The sequence below is a fragment of the Piliocolobus tephrosceles genome, chromosome 18 (genome assembly GCF_002776525.5).
Source record: "Piliocolobus tephrosceles isolate RC106 chromosome 18, ASM277652v3, whole genome shotgun sequence".
NCBI lineage: Eukaryota > Metazoa > Chordata > Mammalia > Primates > Cercopithecidae > Piliocolobus > Piliocolobus tephrosceles.
The window spans coordinates 8,987,724-9,008,566 of record NC_045451.1 but is presented as its reverse complement, the minus strand read 5'-3'; the positions used below and the strand labels follow the sequence as shown (position 1 = coordinate 9,008,566).

The window sequence follows — 20,843 nt, the reverse complement described above, 5'->3', positions numbered from 1 at the left end:
TGCCCCCTGTTCATCCCTATACTACCACAGCTGATGCTCTCTTGAAAGCGCCACCTTCAGTAAGGAGGTCAACCAGCACAAAACTAGTGCAACAAACAAAACTATAACTAAAGATGTTCACAGAGTCCATTTCACTCTCCTGCCACCTCCACCAGAGCAGGTGCTGCCAACCTGGTTGGGAGACCTGAAGAAGGTTCACATCATAGGACTCTGTGCAGACACCCCCCACAGTACCAGCCCAGAGCTTAGTAGCTCCACTGGGTGGCTATATCCAGAAGGGAAATAACAATCACTATAGTTTGGCTCTCAGGAAGCCACATCTCCAGGAAAAGGGTGAGAACGTGACATCAAGTGAGCACCCCATGGGACAAAACTATCTGAACAGCAGCCCTTGAGGCCCAGATCTTCCCTGTGACATAGTCTACCCAAATGAGAAGGAGCCAGAAAAAAAAATCTGGTAATATGACAAAATAAGGTTATTTAACACACCCCCAAAAAATCACATTAGCTCACCAGCAATGGATCCAAACCAAGAAGAAATCCCTGAATTGCCAGAAAAAGAATTCAGAAGATCGATCATTAAGCTAATCAAGGAGGCACCAGAGAAAGGTGAAGTCCAACTTAATGAAATCTGCTGTTAATCTGATAGGTTTTTCCTTTATAGGTTACGTAGTGCTTTTGCCTCACAGCTCTTAAGATACTTTCCTTCATATTAACTTTAGATAACCTGATGACAATGTGCCTAGGCCATGATCTTTTTGTAATAAATTTCCCAAGTGTTCTTTGAGCTTCTTATATTTGGATGTCTAGATCTCCAGCAAGGCTGGGAAAGTTTCCCTTGATTATTCCCTCAAATATGTTTTCCAAACTTTTAGATTTCTCTTCTTCCTCAAGAACACTAATTATTCTTAGGTTTGGTCATTTAACATAATCCCAAAGTTCTTGGAGACTTTGTTCATTATTTTAAATTCTTTTGTATTTGTTTTTGTCAGATTAATTTGAAAACTGTCTTCAAGCTGTGAAATTCTTTCTTCTGCTTGTTTGATTCTATTGCTGAGACTTTCCAGTGCATTTTGTGTTTCTCTAAGTGTGTTTTTTATTTCCAGAAGTTGTGATTGTCTTTATTTATGCTATCTATTTCACTGCAGATTTTCCCCTTCATATCTTGTATCATTTAAGAAATTTTATTAAGCTGGACTTCACCTTTCTCTGGTGCCTCCTTGATTAGCTTAATGATCGATCTTCTGAATTCTTTTTCTGGCAATTCAGGGATTTCTTCTTGGTTTGGATCCATTGCTGGTGAGCTAATGTGATTTTTTGGGGGTGTGTTAAATAACCTTATTTTGTCATATTACCAGATTTTTTTTTCTGGCTCCTTCTCATTTGGGTAGACTATGTCACAGGGAAGATCTGGGCCTCAAGGGCTGCTGTTCAGATAGTTTTGTCCCATGGGGTGCTCACTTGATGTCACGTTCTCACCCTTTTCCTAGAGATGTGGCTTCCTGAGAGCCAAACTATAGTGATTGTTATTTCCCTTCTGGATATAGCCACCCAGTGGAGCTACTAAGCTCTGGGCTGGTACTGTGGGGGGTGTCTGCACAGAGTCCTATGATGTGAACCTTCTTCAGGTCTCCCAACCAGGTTGGCAGCACCTGCTCTGGTGGAGGTGGCAGGAGAGTGAAATGGACTCTGTGAACATCTTTAGTTATAGTTTTGTTTATTGCACTAGTTTTGTGCTGGTTGACCTCCTTACTGAAGGTGGCGCTTTCAAGAGAGCATCAGCTGTGGTAGTATAGGGATGATCAGGTGGTGGGTGGGGGCCCTAGAGCTCCCAAGAGAATATGTCCTTTTTCTTTGGCTACCAGGGCTGGTAGAGAAAGACCATCAGGTGGTGGTGGGGTTAGGACTATCTGACCAGGCCTTGCTGCAGCTGCTGTGGGGGAGGGAGTGTGGTTCTCAGGCCAATAGAGTTCTGTTTCCTGGGGGATTATGGCTGCTTCTGCTGTGTCATGCAGGTCACTAGGGAAGTGGGGTAAAGCCAGCAGTTACACGCCTCACTCAGCTCCCACACAGCCCAAAAGGCTGGTCTCACTCCCACAGTGCTCTGCCCTAATATCACCGTTTGTTTCTAGGCAGCGGGTGAGCAGGACTGAGAACTTTGCCCAAGGCTACCAGCCTCCAGTCTGTGAAAGCAAGCAGGGCTTTCAGGTTTTGCGCCTCACTTCTGTGCTGTGTCTGGATTCACCCCTTCCCCCAAGTTCTGTTCAGGAAAATTCCCATTTGTTTGAGATTGTTGCAAAGTTCAGCTGGAAATTTGCTCCTCCCTGTGGTCTTTTCCCAGTTCCTCTGGCAGCCCTCCCCAAGGACTTCTGTGAGACAAAGTTAGAAATGGTTTCTCTGGGGACCGAGAGGGCCCACCAGGCTCTTCCTGCTTTTTCTTCTACCCCTGTATTGCAGTTGGCTCTTTAAAATTGTCTCAGCTCCAGGTAAGGCCAAATTCTTCTCCCGTGATCTGGACCTTCAGGTTCCCTAGTGAGGGTGTGTGTTCAGGGGTGGGCAATCCCCTTTCACACTTCCACGCTTTGGGTACTTGCAGTGTTTGGTCTGTCTCCCATAGTCTGCAGGAGCAATCTCCTTTCTTCAAAGGGTCTGTGGATTTCCTCAGCTTTCCTGGTATGTTTCCGCAGTAGTTCTTAAAGCAAAAGTTCATGATGTGAGTCTCCACACATTGATCTTTATGTCCAAACGAGAGCTGCGATTTAGTCCTGCCTTCTATCTGCCATTTTCCTAATCTCTGATCTGAAATCAGAATTCTTAGCTTCTCAGTTGGAATAGATTATTATTCTGTCTGGGCAAGTTTAGGAGTGGCTATTTATATGACTGTACATATGCATGTGGTAGGCTCCTAAACCTTTCCCATAGTTTTTTAAAACCTTGTAACATGTACAAACATTTACTTCTTTCACTCTGTGATTATGTGTTGGGGAAAGGAGAGACTTTGTCCTTGGGAGTGTTACTTAGACACACCTCTCGGTTTTGCAAAAACTGGCAGGCTAGCAGCCATTTTTTCTGGGATTTGGTGCAACCAACACCTCTCATGACTTTATTGGAGTGCATTTTGTGGAGACCTCTAATATATGAAGCTGTGGTGGTGGCTGGTAGCAGGAGGGCGGGAATGGATCAGTTTACACTTGGAAATTGTATTCTTTAGAGAGTTCAGTTACCACAGCTCTACCCAAGACCAGCTAGGAGATTTGTCGATGTGTATTATGGTAGCACTAGTTGAGGTCCAGTGACAGGAAAGGGAATGAAAGATCTTGAAACACAATTTCCTTGAGAAAAGCATGAGTCAAAGTTTGGGACTCAAACTCAAGGGATGAATCTAAGAGTTCAAACTGTGATGTTGTTCTAATACAACTGATGTTAGAAAGTTCTCTCATTTCAGCCACCTTAGCACAGTGGCTGGACCACTAGCTGCGCATGAGGGTATGAAATAAAATAAACTGCTGTCCCAAAATTCAACCTGAGTCTTCTCTTGTGGCTTGTCTTGGGACCTGTGCTAAAAAAGTCATCCTGGCATTAGTAGACAAGCGTCATACATGAGATGCTGTACGATCACTCACAGCGCACACACTGTGGAAAAGAGAAGCAACGGCAGCAGTGAATTCAGTGAGTACCTGTTTGGACACAGGACTGAGCTCTCATCGGATTAAGTAAGACCTTATGCTTTTCAGGCATATTGTACATGGAGGTATGTGCCATGAGCAGGGAGAAGGATCTCATGAGGACAATGAGACTTCCTGTTAGGCAGTGGGAATCATGTGACTCATCTGACATTTAAAGAGATACTTTAAACTTCTTTAGTGAAATATGGCCTTCTAGTGTCATAGACTGATTGAAAGGATGTTTTAAGGAGGATATGCAATGATGTGAAGGCACAATCTTATTGACTCTTTACCATTACAAAAAAATCAATATTTCCCACTACCCTTTATCATCTTTCTGTGTTTACTGCTGACTGAGTAGTGGTACTACAGAAATACAAGGAGAAAGAAATTCTCAGCTTTTCAAGTTGCAAAGTTGACTTCCATAGTCCGTAGCAGAAGTAATTATCTTGAGAGAAAATACTTTTTGAGACCCAGATCCAGGTGGGTTTTGGAGAACAAAATAAAGTTGCAATCTACTGAATGTAGAGATACAATAGGTATAATAAAAATTATACTTGCAGATTCTTAAATTCCAGGAAATAAACATTAGTAAGCTCAGAATTAAGGAATTTGGTCTCTTTGCATTTATTTGAATTAATGCGCAAATGCTGAAGAGTCTCTAAAGCAGTTGTAATTTCTGCTTTAGAAAGTTGTGGAATGCTCACATGAAGAACTGGAGACTGATAAAACTGTGGATATTAGAAATCTAGTGGGATGGGATAATGTGAGTATCAGAAAAGTGATATCAGAAGGGCATGGGATAAAAAAGTCTGACACTTTGGGAGGCCGAGGCGGGCAGATAATGAGGCTAGGAAATTGAGACCATCCTGGCCAACATGGTGAAACCCCATCTCTACTAAAAATACAAAAATTAGCTGGGTATGGTAGCACGTGCTTGTAATCCCAGCTACTCGGGAGGCTGAGGTAGGAAAATCACTTGAACCCGGGAGGCGGAGGTTGTGGTGAGCCAAGATTGCCCCATTGCACTCCAGCCTGGGCGACAAGAGCGAAACTCCATCTCAAAATCAATCAATCAGACAGTTCCCTCTGATCTCATTCTAGCCAGTTCCTTGATTCAGTTTGTTATCACTAACATCCAAAAAAGTATCTAAGTACATGTGTGGAGGAAGTACAAACGTTCACATCCTATAGACTGACAATAGCACACCAGTTATAATTGTGCTGAACTCATGGATACTATGTAGATCCTCAGACATTTATGTCACCAATTTCTAATGTAAACTGATGAATCCCAAGTGGTCTTAAACTATTTCCACGTGGAATTAAGAACTCAAATTCAGGGGGTCATCCATGGACTATGAAGAAGGAAGAAGAGTGTACTGACCAGGCAGGTGAGCAGATGAGCAGAACCAACCGGGATAATCAGAGTTCATAGACAGGTATGATGGTTAATACTGAGTGTTGATTGGATTGAAAGATGCAAAGTATTGATCCGGAGAGTGTCTGTGAGGGTGTTGCCAAAGGAGATTAAGATTAGAGTCAGTGGGCTGGGAAAGGCAGACCCACACTTAATCTGGGTGGGCACCATATAATCAGCTGCTAGTGCTGCTAGAATATAAAGCAGGCAGAAAAATGTGAAAAGGCTCAACTGGCTTAGCCTCCCAGCCTACATCTTTCTCCTGTGCTGGATGCTTCCTGCCCTTGAACATTGGACTCCAAGTTTTTCAGCTTTGGGTCTTGGACTGGCTTCCTTGTTCCTCAGTTTGCAGAGGGCCTATTGTAGGACCTTGTGATCGTGTGAGTTAATACTCCTTAATAAACTCCCCTTTGTATATATATCGATCCTATTAGTTCTGTCTCTCTAGAGAACCCTGACTAATATTCCAGGTGAACTTTTTTTGTAGATTGGATTATAAGATGAGACGATTTTCATATTAGTGCGGCTTGCTAGCAGTTCTCTTACTCAAGGAGAATTGCTATTGTGTAGAATTGCTATTGTGTTTCCATTTATTGATATATTATTGTAAATGAATTATCTCATATTACATACCATAGAAGTTGGGATCAGTTTACTTTTACCATTTCATTGAAGACCACAAAAATGTAAGGCAAAAGAACAAAGGGAACTCTAAGATATTCACTTGTTACCAAGTTAAGAGCCATCTTTGTTTCTAGGTGATGCTGGCAACTTGTAGGTGAAACCACAACCAGTTTCAATGTAACATTTATATTTCTGTTGTTTGGCATTCACAGAACGATAGTAGTATTGTGAAAAGAACAATCCATCATAGAAGCTTTGATGTATTAGCCAAGGCCTCATCCACCAGCTTTGTGCAAAAAAAAAAAAAAAAAAAAAAAAAAGAAGTGTGAGGATCCTCTTTAAAGAAGGTCTCCATGAAAAAATGCTCATCACTGGCCATCAGAGAAATGCAAATCAAAACCACAATGAGATACCATCTCACACCAGTTAGAATGGTGATCATTAAAAAGTCAGGAAACAACAGGTGCTAGAGAGGGTGTGGAGAAATAGGAACACTTTTACACTGTTGGTGGGACTGTAAACTAGTTCAACCATTGTGGAAGACAGTGTGGAAATTCCTCAAGGATCCAGAACTAGAAATATCATTTGAGCCAGTCATCCCATTACTGGGCATATACCCAAAGGATTATAAATCATGTTGCTATAAAAACACATGCACACGTATGTTTATTGTGGCACTATTCACAATAGCAAAGACTTGGAACCAACCCAAATGTCCATCAGTGATAGACTAGATTAAGAAAATGTGGCACATATGTATCATGGAATACTATGCAGTCACAAAAAAGGATGAGTTCATGTCTTTTGTAGGGACATGGATGAAACTGGAGAAACGATCCTTATGAACAAACTATCCCAAGGACAGAAAAACACCTCATGTTCTCACTCATAGGTAGGAATTGAACAATGAGAACACTTGGACACAGGGTGGGGAACATAACACACTGGGGTCTGTCATGGGGTGGGGCGAGGGGGGAGGGATAGCATTAGGAGGAATACCTAATGCAAATGACGAGTTAATTGGTGCAGCACACCAACATGGCACATGTATACATTTGTAACAAACCTGCACATTGTGCACATGTACCCTAGAACTTCAAAGTATAATAATATAAAAAGAAAAAAAAACAGAAATGTATCTCCCTTGCTGTATAACTGAAAGTCTCTGACTCTCAGGTCATGATTTCTTCTTGGTTATTTCATTATATTTTGCAAAAACCTTAATAGTGAAGACTAAAAGTTTATCTGTTTTGGTCCCCCATTGTGAATCTGTCTTATGTTTGAGATTTATTTCCTCAATTAGGCCTTTGAACATTAATATATCGCAGAGCTTAAACACAGCCGCGTTAGGCATTTCCATTTAACACAGCTTTTAGTGTGGTTCATGATGAATATTTTGCATCTTTATTTTTTCTAAAGACCTAGGGAATTGTTATATAAGTTGTTAGTAATGTGTCTGCAAGAACAAAGCAATATGGCTTAAACAGCTCAAAATCATGCTATGAAAGCTCCACTCTATCTAATTCATACACATTTCAGCACCATTTTCCTCTGCTTTCCCCTGGGAAAATGTGAAATATGATGCCCTATAGGATTGTAGATTGGTAATGCTAATATTTGTTCTTCCCCAAATTTACTTGCAAGATGTTAAGAGCATTGGCTTAAGGGTTAGAGGATGAAAATTTTGGACCCAATTCTGTTTTTTTGCTGTGACTTCAGACAGGTCATACAACTTACTTGAAGCAAAATTTCCTCTTTGAGATGGGCAAATCTCAAAGAATGTTGGCATGTACTTAACATTCTCCCAAGTTGTGAAAATCAAAGACAATATTATGTGGCACTGTGTTTGAAAATAGGAATCTGTGATCATTAGAGAAATGCAAATCAAAACCACAATGAGATACCATCTCACAACAGTCAGAATGGCTATTAAAAAGTTAAAAAATAACAGATGCTGGTGAGGCTGCAGAGAAAAAGGAACACTTAGACACTGTTGGTGGGAGTGTAAATTAGTTCAACCATTGTAGAAAGCAGCATGGCAATTCCTCAAAGACCTAAAGATGAACTACCATTTGATCCAGCAATCCCATTATTGAGTATATACCCAAAGGAATATAAATAAATTCTATTATAAAGACACATGCACATACATGTTCATTGCAGCACTATAAGACACGGAATCAACCTAAATGCCCATCAGTGATAGACTGGATCAAGAAAATGTGGTACATATACACCATGGGATACTGTGCAGCCATAGAAAAAATATGTCTTTTTTTGGGAACATAGATGGAGCTGGAGGCTAATCCTTAGCAAACTAATGCAGGAAAAGAAAAATACCACATATCCTTATAAGTGGGAGTTAAATGAGGAGAACACATGGACACATGGAGGGGAACAACACACACGGGGGTCTATTGGAGGGTGGAGAGAAGGAGGAGAGAGAGGACCAGGAAAAATGACTAATGGGTACTAGGCTTAATGCCTGGGTGAGGAAATAATATGTATGATAAACTTCTATCACACAAGTCTACCTATATAACAAACCTGCACTTGTGCCCCTGAATTTAAAAGTTAAAAAAATAGTCTATACACATAATGAAAAATTAATGAGTCAATCTAGAAAAGAGGGTGAATTGGCTGGGCATGTGTGGCTCACACCTGTAATCCCAGCACTCTGGGAGGCCGAGGTGGGTGGATCATGAGGTCAGGATGAGAAGTGACAATGTGCTAACAGCCCTCATTCTCAGCGCCTCCTCAGCCTCCAGCCTCGGCGTCCACTCTGGCCCCGCCTGAGGAGCCCTTCAGCCCACCACGGCACCGTGGGAGCCCTTCTCTGGGTTGGCTGAGGCCGGAGCCTCCTCCCTCTGCTTGCCGGGAGGCGTGGAGGGAGAGGCCCTGGCGGGAACCGGGACTGCGGGCTGCACCGGCAGGTGCAGGCACGGGCTCCGCAGGCCCCACACACGGAGCAGCCAGCCAACGCCCCCGGCCCAGGGCAGTGAGGGGCTTAGTACTTGGACCAGCAGCTGCGGAGGTTGCCCCGGGTCCCCCAGCAGTGCGGGCCCGCCGGCGCTGCACTCAAATTCTCCCCGGGCCCTAGCTGCCTCCCTGCGGGGCAGGGCTCAGTCCCTGCAGCCTGCCATGTCTGAGCTCCTCCCCCTGCAGTGGGCCCCTGCAGGCGGCCTGAGCCTCCCCAACGGATGCCTCCCCTGCTCCGTGGCGCCACGGTCCCATCCACAGCCCAAGGGCTGAGGAGTGCAGGTGCGGCTCCGGACTGGTGGGCAGCTCTGCCTGCAGCCCTGGTGCAGGATCCACTGGGTGAAGCCAACTGGGCTCCTGAATTGGATGAGGACTTGGAGAACTTTTGTATCTAGCCGGAGGATCATATTTGCACCAATCAGCACTCTGTGTCCAGCTCAGAGTTTGTAAATACTCCAATCAGCACTCTGTGTCTAGCTCAAGGATTGTAAATGCACCAATCGGTACTCTGTGTCTAGCTCAAGGTTTGTAAACACACCAATTGGTACCGTGTATCTAGCTAACTCGCACTCTGTGATTCTGTGTCTAGCTCAAGGATTGTAAATGCACCAATCAGCACTCTGTCAAAATGGACCAATCAGCGCTTTGTAAAATGGACCAATCAGCAGGATGTGGGTGGGGCCAGATAAGGCAATAAAAGCAGGCTGCCCCGAGCCAGCACTGGCAACCCGCGGAGGTCCCCTTCCGCACTGTGGATGTTCTTTCAGTCTTTGCAATAAATATGGGTGCTGCTCACTCTTTGGGTCCAGGCTGCACTTAGGAGCTGTAACAGTCACCACGAAGGTCTGCAGCTTCACTACTGAAGCCAGCGAGACCAGGAACCCACTGGGAAGAAGGAACAACTCCAGACACGCTGCTTTTAAGAGCTGGAACACTCACCACGAAGGTCTGCAGCTTCAGTCCTGACAGCTAGACCACGAACCTACCAGAAGGAAGAAGCTCCAGACACATCTGAACGTCTGAAGGAACAAACTCCGGACACACATCTTTAAGAACTGTAACACTCAGGGCGAGGGTCCCCCGGCTTCATTCTTGAAGTCAGACCAAGAACCCACCAATTCCGGACACAAGGAGATGGAGACTATCTTGGCTAACACGGTGAAACCCTGACTCTACTAAAACTACAAGAAATTAGCCGGGCATGGTGGCGGGCGCCTGTAGTCCCAGCTACTTGGAGGCTGAAGCAGGAGAATGGCCTGTACGGTAGAGGCGGAACTTGCAGTGAGCCGAGATCGCGCCACTGCACTCCAACCTTTGGTGACAGAGCAATACTCCATCTCACAAAGGTGAACTGTTGTATGTTCTCAATTGCCCCTAGCGCAATTGCCCACCTCCATCCCCAGGTCCATGCCCGTGGTTTCCACACTTCAGCCTAAATTATCCATCTTCTCCTTTCAGAGGTTGATATTCTGGTGCTATAGGGAGTTATATGGTAGTTCATAAGATACATCAGATGTATCCTAATTGTCAGAGTAACCCAAGAGTTGTAAGTAGTTACTAACAATTGGAAGTCTGTGATTTTTACATTTGTATCATTTCTTTCCTGTGGTGAATGTTTTGTTGTCTCTAATGTCTGCTGGGTTTTGAAGACGAGACTGATGAATTCACAGGCTTCTCTATCTGTCCTGATAGAATTCTCTCAGATCTGCACATTGGAGCACCATATTGAATTTGAATATTTAATCTTGTAGCCTTCTTTTTAACTAAAGTTTTTTTTTAACCTTGTCGCAGCAAAATCTTTTAAAAATTTTTCTTATTGTTTCGGTAAACAAATCTTTATCTGACAAAGGAAATAGCTAGAGACATACCTTCACAAAACCGCCGCCGCCGTTCCCCTGACGTGTGCTGCTCCAGTTTTATAAATTAGAAATCTGGTCATTTCAGCTTAGTTTCTAAGCAGCGCCAGCTGTCTTCTCTTTCGAACACTGCAAAGATGCTTTGAAGCTGCTTCTGTATTGTTGGCAACATTAGCACAGAAAGATTTGAAGACTGTAATAACTGGAAAAGGTTACACAGTCTCACATAATTGACTATGGCAATATAAAATATTGCCTGCTCTGTTTTGTAACAAAGTAGATATTGCTTTCTTTGGGATTCGAAGGGAAACAAAGTAAAGCCGAATTGCCTTTGCTGTGAAGCTTCCAGGTTAAAAGCTGCAAATCTGTGTTGTAAAGTGTGTCTTCCCTGGCTGGGTATAGTAAATTACCATCCCATCCTGCTGTATGGACAATATGTTTCCAGCTTAATGAGTCAGATGCTTTGTGTTTCCTCCCCGTATTTAGTGCAAGTCAAATGGGTGCATAAAAAGAGAACAGAAGCTAGTGGACATCATCATTTTAGTTTATTTACCTTCAAATAACTGTCAGATAAAATACGTGGATTTTTAAAAATCACAATCCAACAATGTTGGATTTCTTCTGTAAAGAAAAAATTCAAAATGAATCACAGATAGGAGCTGCTTTGAATTACAGCAGTAATTGTTAACCACATGCTAACTCATTCACAAGGTCTTAGCAAGTAAATTTTTAGTAAAAAAAAGTTCTTTGTTTTGGTTACTATTGCATTCTTTAAAACCAAAGAGCAAGGTAGACTTAATCTTACTTTTACTTTGTGTGGTTTAAGGTTTATTTGCTGAAGTTTGACGGGCATTTAGTAAAACATCTGTGAAAAGACTGGATCCATTCTTTACACATTCATTACTATACCTTTAAAAATGAATGTGACAAGACACTCTTAAACAACAAAACCATTACGGGAACTCCTCTGAGGAGCTGTTAATAATTCAAACATTATTCAAACAATTTTTGCAAGACGAAACCACTGTGGGGCACTTTGGAGGCAGGTATAGGGGCAAAATAAAACTGTTCTCATATTGATATGTTAAACCAAGAATCACAAAATCAAATTCATTCTAAGGTAGAAGATAAACACTACTATTGGCTACTACCAGGCTTTGCAAAAGGAAAGAACAATAAAAAGACTACTTCCCAGGTATTTTAGAGATAATAGAAATAAACCTCTAAAAAGAAGGATAAAATATTTATTGAGGAATGCACTGTACATTCTAGAATTACACAGGACTGGTGACAGTGATTAAATGTTCCATGGCTACATAGAGAGATGCTGAGGTTTTAATGTACAAGATATTGATTACATGATGAATCCCAACAGTTTGTTTCCTGCAGTTGCTTGCAGCATGGGGAGAAATGAAAATAACACATACAATTCTGTAGGCTACATTGCATGCAAAATGGAGCATGATGAGCTAAATGAAGGATGAATTTCCTTCTCCCATTCATAAATGTGAGAGTTGCATAATGAGTTAATCTGTCTAGAGGAAGTATAATTATACCATATAATGATTAAAAATGATAGTGAAATATTGTGATTTTCAATTCAACTTTCACTGGCCTCTTATTTGGTTTTCATTTAATATTTCACTGTGCAGTGGTACACACTAGGATTTTCCCCACTGGCAAAATTCAAGTGTATAAATTAGAGGGCCCTTAATTAAATTAGAGAAAAATATGAAAAAAATTGCATGTCTTGAAATGACTTGATGGTATTTATGATTTCAAAGTTTTTATGTAGATGGGTACCATATAGACTATATTAAATTTCAGTTACTCCCTTGATTTTCCTTATCATCTTTTACTTTCTTTATTGCTTAACATCAAGCTTTGATTTGATTGATTGATTGATTGATTGGGATAGGGTCTCTGTCACCCAGGCTGGAGTATAGTGGCACAGTCACTGCTCACTGCAACCATGACCTCCCGGGCTCAGGTGGTGCTCCTACTTCAGCCTCCTGAATAGCTTGGACTACAGGTGCCTGCCAGCATTCCCCGCTAATTTTTACATTTTTCGTAGAAACAGGATTTCACCATGTTGCCCAGGCTGGTCTCGAATTCGTGGGCTCAAGCAATCTGCCTGCCTCAGCCGCCGAAAGTGCTAGGATTATAGGCATGAGCCATCATGCCTGGCACGCTTTAATTTTAAATATAGTTACCCCCAAGATAAGAAGCTAATAGTTATGAAGGAAAACAGAAACACAGGATCAGCAGCAGGTGGCTCGATGCAGATCAGAAATTGTGAGGAAAAAAGAACTGAGACAGCCTAAAGATGACTGAACAACTTTCCTATCCACCATGTGGCTCCAGCTCGCTCTGTTCAATATGCTCATGTTTTCATCACATTTCCCACTGACCAGTTTTTGTAAAAGACCTTTCCCAGGAGTGGAGCGACAGCTCTCCTAGTCCTGTTTTCATTTTTTTTTTTTTTTTTTTTTAGTGTTTATAGGAAAATAAATGGAGTCAGTTGCCAAAGGGAGCATCAAAATTGAGCAGAAAATAAGACCCTTGTAGAAAGTTCTTGGTAATACCGTTGTTTCCTTTAAAAGCTGTACCTTAGTAGTTGATGAAATGAAAAAGTAAAGTGAAGTTCAAGGGTGAGAGTTTATGGTTAATGAGTTTTGGATGGAATTTTGTCCCAAGACATTTGTCTCCTTGCATTCCTTTATACAAGAATATGATTAGATATTTTTAGAGATCATAGACTATATCCTTTTTTATATGCAAATATTTTAAATTCCATTTGTTGTGATTTATAGTATTTGAAGGACAGCATGGCATACATAGTATGGTATACTATACTGTATACTTGCAAGTGTTTATATTGTAGATGGCATGACAATATTATGCTAATTTTTAAAGGTGAGAGAATGTGAATGCTTTCTTGCAATTACCTACTGGGAATGGTAAGCTGCCATGTGAAGAATGATATATTAGTGATTATCTTTGTATAGAGCTTAAAGGATTGACGTCATTGAATACATTTAAGGTTTTCAAATTAAAAAATATTTGTCACAGATAAAAATGTTAGAGAAGGGAAAATATGTCTAAACATTTTTATTAATAAAAGTTCCAGATATCTATAAAATTAGAGATCATGTCATGGTAAACTCCTGTATCCAGTCATTCGGCTTCAATAATTATCAGCGTTCCTCACCTGGGGAACTACTTTGAGGCAAATCCCAGACATGATAGCATTTCTTTGATAAATATTTCAGTGTGTATCTCTAAAGGAAACCATCTTCTTAAAAAGAATAAAGCCACTATACCATCATTATGCTTAAAATTTAGCAAGGATTTCCTAATGTGACAATGATTCCTTAATATCACCAAGCATCATTGAGTGTTCAGATTATCCCAGTTGCCTTTACGTGTTGTTTTTTAGTGTTTGTTCGTTTGAATCAGGAACAAATGAGTTTACACCTAAAGAGCCCATTTTTTGTAACAATAACTCTTGTTAGAAAAGAATTTGCCTTTTGGGGCTTAGAAATCCACTTCTACAAATACATCTGATGAATCTGCCTTATCTATAGATTTGGTTATCTTCCTTGGAAATGTGCACCTCTTCTTAAGCATTTTCCTCTGAAGAATCATTCAGACCAAGGAACCTCTTGGGTGTTGGCTTTCTTTTATGAATGCTACAAAAGAAATACAACTCTCTACAGTAAAAAGTGACCCATGAGTCTGATGACATTTAATTTGGGCACTTAATGTTTATGTGGTGGCCACAACTACTATGAATCTACAGTGTATTCTTTCATCTATTTTATCTTGTCAAAAATTTCATGACTTTGACCTTTTCTTTCCCTACAATCTCTACATATATAGTAGAATTTTAAAAGTATTTTTGGCAATCAGGATTTTCTTCTGATCGTTGTGTGAAAAAGAAACATTTATGATCTTGAAAAAAGCATATGTTAACTTCCTTTGAATTCTTCAGATCAGTTAGAAGATGAATTTGCCATTTTAAGAATATGATATTGAAAAGATCTGTCTTCAAAGTGAACCCATGCAGGAATACTTTTTATCTTAGGGAATTTATATTTTTTAAAGGAACTAGCAATCAAATTTGAAAACCAGTATGTACCCAATGGATCAGACTTGCCAAAGAATCATGTCTCAAAAAATAGAGCTTTTGATTTCTTAAAATGATCTCTGAAGTTCCATTTTGAAATACCTAAATCAACAAATTGAATTTTAATGGAAAATCAAGGGTGTTTTTCTAAAGGCTCTTGAATGAAGCTTTGAAAAATATAAAGGCAGGGAATTATCAGCTTGTTATAACAGCACTGACTTCACTCCAACAATTTTATTTTTAGGTAAGAAAGGATATAATATCAAGGACAAATGACGAAAGCAGCTTGCTTGTTTAAAATCACAGAACTGGTACATCTCACTTTTCCCCCCTGTGGATGTCCTTACCAGCCTCTGAACCACCTGAGTGACCACCAACCACCAAAATCTTAATTGTGTATTCTTCATCCACTTCAAAATAGTTGCAGCTGCTGTTCTGTAGTTGTCATTGTATATGTATCTTTTTACTATAAAATCTTGAACTAGAAGATTAGACAACTATGTGGTATTCAATACATTCCATAAAACAATAAAATATAATTTTTCTCCCATCCATTTGGCAGTATAATATTCAAAATATAAAAACACATGGATTTCATGTACATTAAATGTTTGAAAAAAATAATGCTGTGAGATTTATGATATTATTACCATATACGAGTAGGACCTGAAACTGAGAGGTTAATGACTCAGCCAGTGTTGCACAGTAACAGAGGAGTTCTCCAAGTTTGGGTATCACTGCAAATCACATATGCATTCCACTTCAATGTACCACCTCTCATACTAATGCATATATAAGGGAAAGGACAGTCGGAAAATGAAAATCATAAAATTTCAGACGAAAGAGAGCTTTCCTTTGGGAATAATTGAAGAAGTAAGTTAATAAGCATTCAAAATGGAGAGTAATTGCTGAAGCGTTAAATCTCTTTTTGAGTATGATAAGGGCCTTACATTTATGATGGTCATCTGCATTTGTTTCTCCTGTGTATCTGCTCAATGGGGAAGAAAGATAACCACGTTAGCTATTTCTTAAGTTTCCTACATAGGCTAATTACAAAGAACCATACAGTCATGGAGAAAGTCATTTATTTAGCCAATGCCATTGTGTCCTAATGAACAAAGAATATTATTAAATCTTAAATTCAAATGCATGGAGGTAGTTGAGTAATATGTCCTATATTATTTTGCTTTAATCTTGAATGTGTTTGTATTTTATTCATGAATAGGTGGAAATATTTAGATTGTGTATGGAAAGGACTAAAAAGAGAAATAGTATCTGTTTTGTTACATGCACAATTTGCTTCTTGAGTTTTGGGCTTTGCTTTGTCCACTCTATGGCCTGATATATTTATTTTCTTGTTCACAGGGTAGGTTTGCTTAGGAGTGGTGTGTGTGTTTGTGTGTGTGTGTCTGTGTGTATACAAAGAACTTAAAAGTTCTCTGAATTTGAGGTGCTATGGAGTAGTGATTTCATTTAATAGAAATTGATTTCATCTGGAATTCTGATAAATGTTATGGAAACAAAATAATTTTCTTACTTTAATAATGTGATGCTATTCGGTACAAACTTTAAAGAATACGATCATGTGTGAAAACTCATGAGAGTTTGAATAATCACCATGAACATCTCAAGTCCTCAGTAGTTTCATGTGAAAATTTCACAGTGCTGGCTTGTTAGTGTTGTTCATTTCCATGGATAATTTCATTTGGTGTTCTCTGTACTGCGCAGGAGCAACTTGTGTGTTTGCTTACTGCTTGGCCCAAGGTTTTCCTGTGGGATGTGCCCTCTTAGTGCACAGGAGTGTGTAGTGGCTGCATTGTGTGCCCAGGGTGAGAGAGGGAGATGAAGGCTTTGCCTGCATTCTGCTCTAGGAGTCTTCTGCAAGGATTCCATGCTGAAGAAGGAGGTGGTCTGAACTCAAATGAATTCTGTGAGCACACATCCAACTTACGTGTTTTTATGGGCATGAATTTTTTCCATTCTTCAGCCATATCCCTTTATTTCATTTCATTAAAAGATTGAAAATGGGCAAAAGGTCTGAGTAGACATTTCTTGAAAGACATACCAATAGCCAGTGGGTATATGAAAAAATGCTCAACGTCACTAGTCATCAGGGAAGTGCAAATAAAAACCACAATGAGATATCGTCTCACCTTTGTTAAAATGACTTTCATCAAACAGATAAAAAAATAATGGATGCTGATGAGGATGCAGAGGAGGAGGAACGCTTGTATACTCTTCGTGGGAATGTAAATTAGTACAACCACTGGAAAACAGTATGAGGGTTCCTCCAAAGAACAAAAATAGAAATACCATATGATCCAGCAACCCCACTATTGGGTATATACCCAGAAGAAAGGAAATCAGTTTATCAAAAAGACATTTGTACTTCCATGTTTACTGTAGTACTATTCACAATAGCCAAGATTTGGAATCAGTTTAAATGTCTATCAACAGATGGATAAAGGAAATTGGCATATGTACACAATGGCATATTATCCCGCTACAAAAAATAATGAAATCCTGTCATTTTCGTCAACATAGAACTGGAGGTCATTACGTTAAGTGAAATAAACCAGACACAGAAAGACAAATACTGCACATTCTCACTCATATGTAGGAGCTAAAAATGTGGATCTCATGGAGGAAGAGAGTTGACTGGTGATTACCAGAAGCTGGGAAGGGTAGGGTAACAGGGGATGAAGAGAGATTGGTTCATGGTTATAAAATACAGTTAGCTAGAAGGAATAAGATGCAGAGTTTAGTAGTACAATAGGGTGACTATAGTTGACAATAATGTATCATATAGTTCAAGTAGCTGTAAGAGATGAATTGGAATATTTCCAATGTACAGAACAAAAAAAATGTTTGAAGTGATGGATATCTCAATTATCCAGATTTGATCTTTTTTTTTTTTTTTTTTGTAGTTAGCTATTTAATGAGGTTCTTAAGACATTTAGAACACCAATTTGTGAGGATAAATTCCATTCGTCAGGGCAAAAACAGATCGCAGGTAGCCCTGGAGCTGAGGAACAGCTTTGATTTTTGGTAGAATTTGTGAGTCCACAGCTTTCTGATCAATCTTGCGCTGCTCTGTAATCTCGTATTTCTCTTTCTCTGTGTCGAAGATCTCACCTTCCTGGTGTCTGGGCTTCCGCAGCTTCTTCTTCTTGAAGTAAGCATCAGTAAGATGTTTTGGGATTTTGACATTGCTGATATCGATTTTGGTTGAGGTGGCAATGACAAATTTCTGGTGCGTTCTTCGTAGAGGAACTCGATTGAGGACCAGAGGTCCAGTCACAAGTAACAAGCCACTAGCCAGCTGCTTCAAGAAAACCACCCTCTTGCCCCTGTGGCGTCCAGTGAGGATGATCAGAATGGTCCCGGGGGTAATGCTGGCTCGCAGTTTTCTCACGTGCTGACTGAAGGGTTTTTTGCCATGGCTCAACAGCTTTCGAGGCACATCTTCAGTAGGATAATATCTAGGCATTTTGCGAAGTTTAACCACCCGGGTACCGCCGTTCTTGTCACCACCAACTGGTTTTGTAAGAGTTGCAAGAACCTTCTTCTTCTTTTTCTTTTCAACCTTGGATTTAGCGGCTGAGTACTTCCTCTTGTACATGGCCTTTCTGGAATACATGGCAGATCGGGAATACCTGCCAATTCCTCTGACAAGGACAGGGTTGCGGCTGCAATGGGGCTTCCCCTTCTTGGGCTTCTTAGCCTTGAGGTTACCCTTTTTCACCTTGCCACCAGCATGAGCCTTCTTGGCTTCGGGTTTCTTCTCTTTAGTATCTGGCTTCTCAACTTTTTCACCCGCCATCTTGCATGATGGGAAAGAGCCCAGATTTGATCTTTACACATTGTATGCATGTATCAAAATATCACTTGTACCCCCAAAATATGTACAACTCTTGTATGTCAATAAAAAGTTTTAAAAATCAATTGCATTTCTCTATAACAGCAACATATTAAAACCAAAATTTTAAAAAACTACAATAGCTCTAATTGAAATATTTAAGTGTAACTCTAAAAAGCATACACAGGATCTGTATGCTGATGAAAGAAAGTAAAGACCTAAGGTACAGGGATATACTCTGTTCATCAGTTAGAAAACTCAACCCAGTAAAGGTTTCTGTAAAAAGAAAGATTATTTCAGTTAGTCTGCAACTTGGAAAAACATGTTTCTTTCATTTATGCTGCTGTATATTCACATTTTTGGATATAATTATATAATCTGCCATTATTTAGACATTTTCTAGTACTATTTCTATATCTTACTGCTTTTTATTTTCTACTTATTTCATGTGGTCCTTTAATATTTCTTATTTTTAATTTCTTCTATAAATGTTTAGTTATTTTTTATTTCAAGCCTTTTCCACTTCTTTCTTTTAAAAGTAATATACTTGTTTTTACATTCTTGAATTTTCTAAACATTTTAGATCTTTCTTATTTTAAAGGTATTTGAATCATCCATATTTGATATTCTTCAAGTTTTATGCTTAGCTTTCACATTTTTTCATTCATTTCTAACCTTTCAGTTTCTCTTTTGATACTTTTATGTTTTAATTAAACTCATTTTAAACAGTTTTATCTTTTCTTAAAAAATTACATTTAAAAAACTTTTAAGTTCTGGGGTACTTGTGCAGGTTTGTTATACAGGTAAATTGCATGTCACAGAGGTTTTGGTGTACAGATTATTTTGTCACCCAGGTAATGAGCATAGTACACTATAGGCAGGCTTTTCACTCCTCACCCTCCTGTCACTCTCCACCAAGTAGGCCCCAGTGTCTGTCGTTCATTCCATTGTGTCCAAATGTTCTCAATGTTTAGCTCCCACTTATGTGAGAGCAGGAGTAAAAATTACATTATTATTACTATTTTTTGAGATGGAGTCTCACTCTATTGCCCAGGCTGGAGTGCAGTGGTGCGATCTCCACTCACTGCAAGCTCCACCTCCCAGGTTCACTCCATTCTCCTGCCTCAGCCTCCTGAGTAGCTGGGACTACAGGTGCCCACTACCACGCCCGGCTAATTTTTTGTATTTTTAGTAGAGATGGGGTTTCACTGTGTTAGCCAGGATGGTCTCAATCTCCTTACCTCGTGATCTGCCCGCCTTGGTCTCCCAAAGTGCTGGGATTACAGGCGTGAGCCGTGAGCCTGGCTCTAGCACAGTGTCATTCTTTGAATTTGAGGGTGATTCCATTTCTGTGCAAAATCATGTTAAGCTATGTTTTATGACATAAAAACATTAGATTTTTGGGAAAACTGTATCAACATTTGGAATGGCAGGAAGTACAAATAAGCAAGATCTAAATTTAACAGTAAGGTAAATCCATCTCATAAGGACTTTGAATTGAATTTGGAAAATGATCAGGGAATCCTGGATTTCTTGATAAATACCTGAGGCTCAAGGAGCCTAACCCTGTTTTTCCTCTGAGCAATAATTCAGTATTTGCTAGTTTAAGTGTTCATGGTGACTTTCTAGCACATAAACACCATGAAGTATAAGAATTGACTCAACATAGAAAACTGGCACCAGAGGGTTTGTGCAAGTTTTGTAGCAGTATTTCCACATTCGGTGGTCTCTCATGCCTACCTTGGTTTGGTCTGCATTTATTTTAGCGCATCTTCAAGAGTTTCATCTTGCAGTGTGGCTTTCCTCTACCTCCTGGAGTTATACAAGGCAAACAAAAGGTGGCTTGGACTAGGGTCATTCCTGATAGGGATTTTTAGTCATACCTCTATTGGATAGGCCTATTTAAAGAACTTTTACCTTGGTTACTAAAATAGTACAACAACAACTCCCCTCTTGCTTCAAGAAAACCTAGCAAAAAGATATCCCCTTCGTTAATTGATTGCCAGCTCTGGTCTTTCAGAGAAATCAGAGAGAGGTATCAAAGGGTATATCTATTCTACTAGTCTGTCTAGAATAAAACCAGAAAGCCAGTTTGGGAAGTTTACTTATGGTGATTCAGGTTGCAATGTACCTAGGGCATAAACATTTAGCCCTTTGTACAACTTGATAATTCCTTAAAGTTCTTGCAAGTTTGCTTGACTTTGAGGGCTCAGTGAAAGAAAAATGAGTTCCTAGTTTGAGCTCTCCCAGTGATTGGAATTCCCACAAACTGTTAAACAGTAATATGCTTCTTGCCTTCCTGGGGCTTGTG

The 20,843-nt window shown here is 40.0% G+C and overlaps 1 pseudogene across 1 annotated transcript; it reads right to left on the bottom strand.

The window, feature by feature from the left end:
• Positions 1-17,578: 17,578 nt before the first annotated feature.
• Positions 17,579-18,512, bottom strand: LOC111550647 (annotated as a pseudogene). The gene has a single exon (XR_002734137.2). The product of XR_002734137.2 is annotated as a 60S ribosomal protein L6 pseudogene (transcript).
• Positions 18,513-20,843: the final 2,331 nt, after the last annotated feature.